The following is an 8546-nucleotide window of genomic DNA, read 5'->3' on the forward strand; positions in this document are numbered from 1 at the left end:
AGGAGCACACCTGACTTGGTGCCAACCCTGCCAGCCAGCCAGCTGCACCTGACCCTCACCCTGCTTCATCCTGCCACTGTGCAGACCTCAAGAAACCCAGAGGGCTGCCAGTGCTTTTCAACTTGCCAAAGAAACTCCTTTGCAGGCACAAAAGAAGCAAGACCCGATACACCAACCTGCTGCCTACAGGGACTACCGACATAGAAGCTACCCAGGAAGAGGTAGCAGGTCTTTTACAAGTCAGATCCATTCTCCCTCCATTTGTGGGGCTGCCAGAAGCAACCGGTGCCGCATAGAACCAATCCCTGTGGTACTGGTCCCCTTGCAGCAACAAATGCTCGTTGTGCCCAGAGAGGATACCAATGTCAAAGAAGACCGGCCTGCACATCGATGGACTTTTGGGGACAGTGAGACCCACATCGAGAGAGGCTCAGCTGTCCTCTGCAACAGAAACAAAGACCAAGTGTGAGTCTGTGACCGCCACCACCGGACACCTCAAAGCACCTACGCACCCATGCTCCAGAGTCTGAGTGCAAGGAAAGTGACGGTGCCAACGGGGTTCCCATACCAACAAGAGCTAAGTCTCTTTCTGCAGACCCTCTCCAACCGCAAGAGACTAGAGCACCAGATCCACCTCCAAAAGACACCACTGCACCCAAGCCCCACAGGCCGACAAGAAGTGGACCAAGGGAACCCCGTGTGCCTGAGGACCTCAAGGGTCAAGCCTCCTTGGGGGCTCCCCTGGACTGGTGCCCTAGTTCCTGCTTGCAGCCACTTTCTAACTTAACCGTTCTCCCATTGAAGTGAATGGTACACCCAACGCCTTGACACACCTCTGCAATCTGATGCACCAGAGCCTCCCGAGATGACCTGTTGGTGTGGCCTAGGACCTTGCCCCATCTTAAGTCTAGAGGAGCAAACCCGTAAGTAGTTGACAAGTGTCCAAATGCAGTACGTTTTTCCCCTTAGAAAACATTACCGCACCCAGAAACTGCATTAAGTGCAAACTTTTGAAACCTGCAAAACTTCATATCTCAAAAAGTACTTACTCAATTCCGATGATCTTGGTACCTAAACTTATATGAAAGTACGTGTTATTTTTATATATTGGCATTGGATTTCTTTATTTAGCGGGGTCTCACTTACTGCCTTTGTGTGCTTAATAAATGCTTAGAACTACCCTCTGCTCTGCACGTCCACACTACCACAAAAGAAAGCATTTGGGGCATCATTTGTGCTTTGTTATTCATTTAGGGTGTGCCTAGAATCTCTACATAGTGTACCCGATTTTGGTGCACTATATAGAAACCAGCTTCCTACAGGTGGTAAGCACCTTGTCCATTGTTTTCTGGGAGATTGAGACAGTGACCTTTTCGTTCTCAGCCTCCGACACGTGCCTCTCCACCAAGTGAAGCTGCTTAGTGTGCTTGTCCAAGCGGTCCAACATCCAATCCATCCGTAAGGACAGCGCATCAATCTTGCCATCTATTTTGGCGAGGCTGTGTTGCATAGCCGACAGGATTTACCTCAGTTCGCTGCCCATCTCTGGCCCGATGTTGTCCTGCCGACACTCTGACATAGTTGTGTCCTAGTCATGGGTTTTTGAGGGTTTTCCGCAGCTCAAACTTCAACTCGGGCTGTGACATATCTGTTTTACCCATGACAAAGTGCTATCCCGCTGGGCCACAACAGAGGGTACCACACGCCTCTGAGAGGAGAAGACCAGTAGGTGGGCCCCATATTCCAACGGTTGTGCCCTGGCCAGGGCCAATCAGACCTCCTGCCACCAATGCCCCCTGGCAGGAGCAGGAGCAAATCTGGTGCATAGCAGCACATCTCAAGTGCAAGTGTACCCCCTCACTGTGGAAGATAGGGCCTTCTTCCCACTGGGGCCCCCACATGTCCTCTTCCTCTGCTTGCGTAGAACCACTAGGGCCGGTCCAGGTCCCACAACTGGACGCTCTGCACCGCCACCACTGAGCCCCCAGCACTGCCTGCGTCCCATGGTCACTCTTACTGTGGGTCCCAGGGCCCGTTACACTCAATGGCATAGCACAAGCACCAGTCACCATCCCCAGGACCGGGTGAGGATCTCTGCGAGGATCTGCTGCGCCAGGTGGTCAATCATCCCCGCAGGGCACTATCAGCACAAACTGGCACACATGGCCCTCTGTTCTCAATGAGGCCAGCTGTCCTCTGCTACACCGTCCGCTGCCCCTGTGCCATGAATTGATGATGCCCACTGCCACCCCGCAACACATGGCAGCGCTCCCAGCAGAAGCAGGCCCTAACTGATCAACAACAGTGCCCGATGCGGCGTGCCCGATCGATCCAGCAGCCATGTATAGGCCTCTCCTCCTCTCCTGGGCCAGCCGCCCTCTGCACACTGACCTGCGGCCCCCGATTGCAGGCTGTGCGTCACCCCATTACTCCAAACCAAACTCTAGCTCTAATCCACTAGATTGGAGTGGATTAGAGCGTCCTCACCACCAATTGGGTCCCAGAAAATCAAGCACTGCGACCGGAATGGCTTTCACTGCTCTGCAAGCAGGCCGCCAGGAGCGTCCTGTGGAGGTAAGAAAGATAGACAGTAGGGCGGGTCAGTTGGATTCGACAGATGATCATGAAGGCAAATTAAATAAATAACACATTTTCTCTCGTCATCGTCTGTCGAAATACCAACCCATCCAACCCCACCGTTCTAACCTGCACGGGCCGTGGCTGCCGCCGCACGGCCGTCACACCAAGGTCACCTCCAATCAGCCTCCGGGGTCTGCCAGCAGTGTTTTTCAGCACAATTTTGGCCCCAGTTTTGCCTCAGTCTGTTTAGGGTGGCATACGGCATACAGGTGGCTTTAGCAACAACTCAGCAACTTGAAGCACCAGGATTATGCAGGATAGTACACAGCAAAAGGAGTTCTTCTAATTGGCTCCCATTTTCAGGCCGAGCAAGCTCCACCCACCCTGCCTCGAATCACAGTTACCAACATATTACATAGCTTTCTGAAAACAACACATCCAGCAATGCTGAAAAGAAATATAAAAGTTTGGGCAGTACCATCAGTTTAGTAATGGCCACCGTACCCAGTGGGGACAGTAGCAATCCAACCCAAAATGAAATAGATTGTCGTATAAACATCACAGTCCTACCAAGATTACCAGCACTTAGGTTTTCATCAGAATAAAAATCATTCACATCTGAGTATCTGAAGGAGTGCAACGTCTGTTGCAGTTGAGTCAGAAACAATTGGTTCTGTGAATGTACAGATAACACTCTGAGGTGAAAAAGAAATGATTTTGTCCAATTTGATTTTATTCCTGAATACCCACCAAAATCCTCCAATGGCTTCATCAGTTTCTCTAGTTCATCGCTTTCGTTCTGCAGGCACAGTAGCACGTCATCCAAGTTCAAGTTCAAGTTCAATAATTTGTATAGCGCACTACTCACCCAGAGGGTCTCAAGGCGCTTGAGTGAGGGTGGGTGTATTATTTAGAGAATAGCCATGTTTTTAGTTGCTTTCTGAAGGAGAGGTGGTTCTGTGTGAGGCGGAGGTGAGTGGGGAGAGAATTCCAGGTCCTGGCTGTCAAGTAGGAGAAAGATTTTCCTCCCATGGTGGATCTATTGATGCGCTGGATTGTGGCGAGGGCTTGATTAGATGAACGTAGTTGGCGGGTGGGTGTGTAGAAGGATAGACGTTTGTTGAGGCATTCGGGACTGAGGTCGTAGAGGGCCTTGTGTGTGTGGGTGAGGAGACGGAACGCTATTCTCTTATTGACGGGAAGCCAGTGGAGATCTTTCAGATGACCGGAAATGTGAGCTTGACGGGGGATGTCCAATATGAGTCTGGCTGAGGCGTTTTGGATGCGTTGGAGTTTTTTCTGTAGTTTGGCTGTGGTTCCGGCGTATAGGGTGTTTCCATAATCCAGTCGGCTAGTAACTAGTGCGTGGGTGACTGTCTTTCTTGTTTCGGTGGGGATCCAGCTGAAGATTTTTTTGAGCATGGGTAGGATGTTGAAGCATGATGATGAGACGGCGTTGACTTGTCTGGTCATCGATAGGGAGGAGTCTAGGATGAAGCCCAGGTTACGTGCGTGATCTGTAGGTATGGGTGCTGTGCCCAGAGCCGGTGGCTACCATGAGTCGTCCCAAGTCAAGGGGGATGATCCTAAGATGAGGACTTCCGTTTTGTCCGAGTTTAGTTTTAAACGGCTGTTCTTCATCCATTCGGCTACTTCTTTCATTCCTTCGTGTAGATTGGTTTTAGCGATGTTAGGATCTTTGGTGAGGGAGAGGATCAGCTGGGTGTCGTCAGCGTAGGAGATGATGTTGAGGTTGTGTTGTCGCGCGATGGATGCGAGGGGACTCATGTACACGTTAAAGAGGGTGGGACTGAGTGATGACCCTTGTGGTACGCCGCAGATGACATCGGTTGCCTCTGATTTGAATGGGGGGAGGCGGACTCTCTGGGTTCTTCCGGCGAGGAACGAGATGATCCAGTCCAACGCTTTTCCTTGTATTCCGAAGTTGCTGAGGCGTTGTATGAGGGTGTTATGACAGACTGTGTCGAAGGCGGTGGAGAGGTCAAGTAGGGTGAGGGTAACTGTTTCTCCGTTGTCCAGTAGCTTTCGGATGTCGTCTGTAGCAGCGATGAGGGCGGTTTCGGTGCTGTGTTTGGCTCGGAAGCCGGACTGTGAGGGGTCAAGTGAGTTGTTGGATTCAAGGAAGGCGGCGAGATGACTTTGGCCGGGAAGGGGAGGAGAGAGATGGGGTGGTAGTTCTTAAGTTCAGAGGGGTCCGCTGTGGGTTTCTTCAGAAAGGCGCTGAGTTCGGCATGTTTCCAGCTTTCCGGGAAGGTTGCGGAGTAGAAGGAGCAGTTGAGGACATCGCGGAGATGGGGTGCGATGATGGAGTCTGCTTTGTTGAAGATGTGGTGTGGACATGGGTCGGTTGGCGATCCTGAGTGGATGGAGTTCATCAGGCGGATGGTGTCTTCAGTCGTGATTGGGTTCCAGGCGCAGAGGTTGTGAGAGTGCTGTTTTGGTTCGGGGGTGGGTGGAGTGGATTGTTCTTCGGACAGGTTTCCAAAGCTGTTATGAATGTCGGCGATTTTGTTGTGGAAGAAAGAGGACAAGGAGTCGCAGAGGTCTTGGGAGGGAGTGATGTCGTTGGAGCCGGCGGTGGGGTTGGTAAATTCTCTGACGATGTTGAATAATTCTTTGCTGTTGTGGGTGTTGTTGTCGAGTCGATCCTTGAATGCTGATTTCTTGGTGGATCGGATCAGTTGGTGGTGTTTGTGGGTGGCGTCCTTGAAGGTGGTCAGGTTGTCAGAGGTTGGGTTTTTTCTCCAGGTTTTCTCGAGGGTACGACATAACTTCTTAGATTTCTTAAGGTCATCGTTGAACCAAGGGGCCTTTTTGCTACCTTGTTTTAACTGGTGGATGTCCGGCCAGGGAGCGTGGGGGAGCGACCTCTTCTCACGAAGATAGAGAGGTCACAGAGCTGCAATCACCGGAGCAAGCTGAAGACAGTCCGTGGGAGGGAGGAGCAGCTGGGAGGCGGGTGCGTGCTGGGGAGCCTCGCTACGAGGCACAACAAACAAAATGGCAGCGCTAAACAAACAGGCAAGCAGTCAGAGCTACTATGCAATCAGGCAATCATATATGTAATTTACAATCCAGCAATGCGAGCGCAAAATAATGAATCTGCAAAATTAATATTGCCAAGCAGTCACACTACGATACCCAGGCAGCAATCTGATTTGCTCAAGCAGTTAGAGCAAGCGCTACGATGTCCGGCCAGAGAGCGTGGGGGAGCGACCTGCCGGACAGCGATCTGTCTAGTGTATATATATGTGTGTAGCACAAAGACAGCTATCAGATCCTCTATGTTATCAAAAATCCACCAACAAGGAATACATGAAGGCAAATGAAAATTTAAGCAAACTCCTACTCAAACATCGTAGAGTGGGTTTAATCTCGGAAGATGAGTATAAATTCATGCTTAATGAACATCCAACTCTGCCAAACATGTATTTAATTCCTAAAATACATAAAGGACTATCACCAGTGCCAGGCAGGCCAATTATCTCCGCGATAAACAGTTGTGGAGAAAAAGTAGGACAATATGTGGACTTTTTCTTGAAAGAACTGGTAAGCAACCTGCCCAGCTTTGTACGCGATACTGGGGATTTTTTGGCCAAAATAGAGGACCTAGAATGGCAAGATGATATGCTGCTTTTGACCTTGGATGTAGAACAACTATATACAAGCATTTCACATATTGATGGAATGAATGCAGTCTCTTATTTCCTGGGTCACAGGCAAATTGACTTTTACGAGCATAACAAAATGATTCTGGGGTTGATTGAATGGTGCTTAAATAATAACTATTTTTTGTTTGGCAAGGAAATCTGGAGGCAATTAAGGGGCGTGGCAATGGGGGCCTGCTTCTCCCCCAGCTATGCGTGTTTACACGTAGGCTGGTGGGAGGAGCGGGTCCTCAATGTTACGCATCAAGTGTGGGTACGAGAGAAAGTCATCCGGTACCTCCGCTATATTGATGATATTTTTATAGTCTGGCAAGGTAGTGAAACAGAGGCTACTGCTTTTATTGAGGCTATTAATGACAACCCTTATAACCTCAGATTTACTTCAAAGATCAGCACTAAACAAGCAGAATTTTTGGATGTCATGGTCTATATTGACAATCACAATAGAGTGCAGACTACCCTTCACCGTAAGAGCACGGCAGGCAACACTACCCTCCACGCCTCCAGTCTACATCCCAGGCACACAATTCAGAGCATTCCATATGGAGAAATTTTGAGGTTAAAAAGAATTTGTAGTGTTGCCTCTGATTTCGATACCTGTGTTGATGACTTGCGTATCCGCATGAAAGCCCGTGGGTACACTGAAAAAATGTTTAATCTAGCTCTAGCTAAATCTCAGAGTAGAACCCGGGCGAGTTTGTTAATGCAAGCCTCTGACAATACAGAATTACCTGACGAAACATCAGATATTGCCAAACAAGAATGTCCCAGGTTTATAACGAACTATAGCAGCCAACACAACAAAATAAGACAAATGTTCAACCATCACTGGCCCACTGTATTAACTGACAATGTTTTGGGCAACATGCTTCCCGACAAACCTTTGGTTACCTTTCGCCGGGCACTAAATATGGGAGCTACACTAGATCAAAGCAGCCCAGAGCTCAAACTGAAACCCAATTGGCTAATCAAGGAGGGATTCCGAAAATGCTCTATGTGTAGAGCGTGTAATTTTGGAATAAATAAAACACACTATAAAACTCCCTTCAGCGACACTGAGTTTCCCATCAAGGGCCAATTTACGTGTAAAACCGAATATGCTGTATATGTACTGACATGCACCTGTGGCCTCAATTATGTAGGCAGTACTATACAACCGGTGCATGTCAGAATCTTGCAGCATATTCGGGCCATTTTACACTCAGATCCTGCTTATCCTGTCGCCCGCCATTTTTTGAGCTCACACAACAAAAACATCAATTGTCTATCATATTATGTTGTGGCTTCAGTTCCCAAATCAAGAAGAGGGGGCAATCGAGAACTAAAACTCCGACAATTGGAGTCACGTATGATTCTCGAATATGACAGTAAGTGGCCAAATGGGCTCAACATCACAGAGGATCTTCGTCACTTTATATAATAAGGTTTATGATGTAAACATGGAGTCCCTGCATACAAAGTATCAGCTCTGGATGTATCTTCCCCTAGGTAGTCAGGTTCCCTGTTACCTAGTGGACCATATAAATATATAGGTATCTGTATATGTCTGTATATGTAAAAATATCAAACATGAACTAGAATATGACTTTTCTGATAGGTAAGATAGGAGGCCAGTCAAGTTCCTTGTTGGCCTCCTTTTCATAAAAACAGATAGCTCCTTACCTCCTCCTATTTTGTAAATATACCCTAATTACTATTTAACAATTTTGTATACACTTTTTTACTACCTTATGTTATTTAATCAGCACGTATTTTACACTGGGTGTTTTTAGTCATAATGAATTTTACATATTGTAGTTTTAATACCAGTATCAAATGTTTTTACAGTTTTTAATATGAGATATAGCAAAGGACAATGTCCCATCTCTAACTGTTAAACTGCATTTATGCATTGTATACACATGGTACTTTTGTGCAATATGTTGGCTCAGCACTTTATTCCCATCCTCCCTATTCCCTCATGCACTCTAATATACTCCACTTGACGCAGGCTCAGAACCGGTCTTATTTAAATATATTCACACTAATACATTAGTCCGCTAGTCACTTTAAAGATTTTATACATATGTCATATTTGGTCTTTGTTTTAAGGGATTTATCCTAAAAATATGAAATTCCTATCAATTATATGTGTGGGATCATATGACATTATCATTGCATTTATTTATATTTTATGGTATGTTGTTTTAAAGAATGTCTTTTTACACATACTCTTTTTGCGATAATGTTTAAAGGCCATATGTAACAACTGATTCGAAATATATATAAAAGTATGTC

The sequence above is a fragment of the Lissotriton vulgaris genome, chromosome 5, assembly GCF_964263255.1.
Source record: "Lissotriton vulgaris chromosome 5, aLisVul1.2, whole genome shotgun sequence".
NCBI classification, from domain to species: Eukaryota; Metazoa; Chordata; class Amphibia; order Caudata; family Salamandridae; genus Lissotriton; species Lissotriton vulgaris.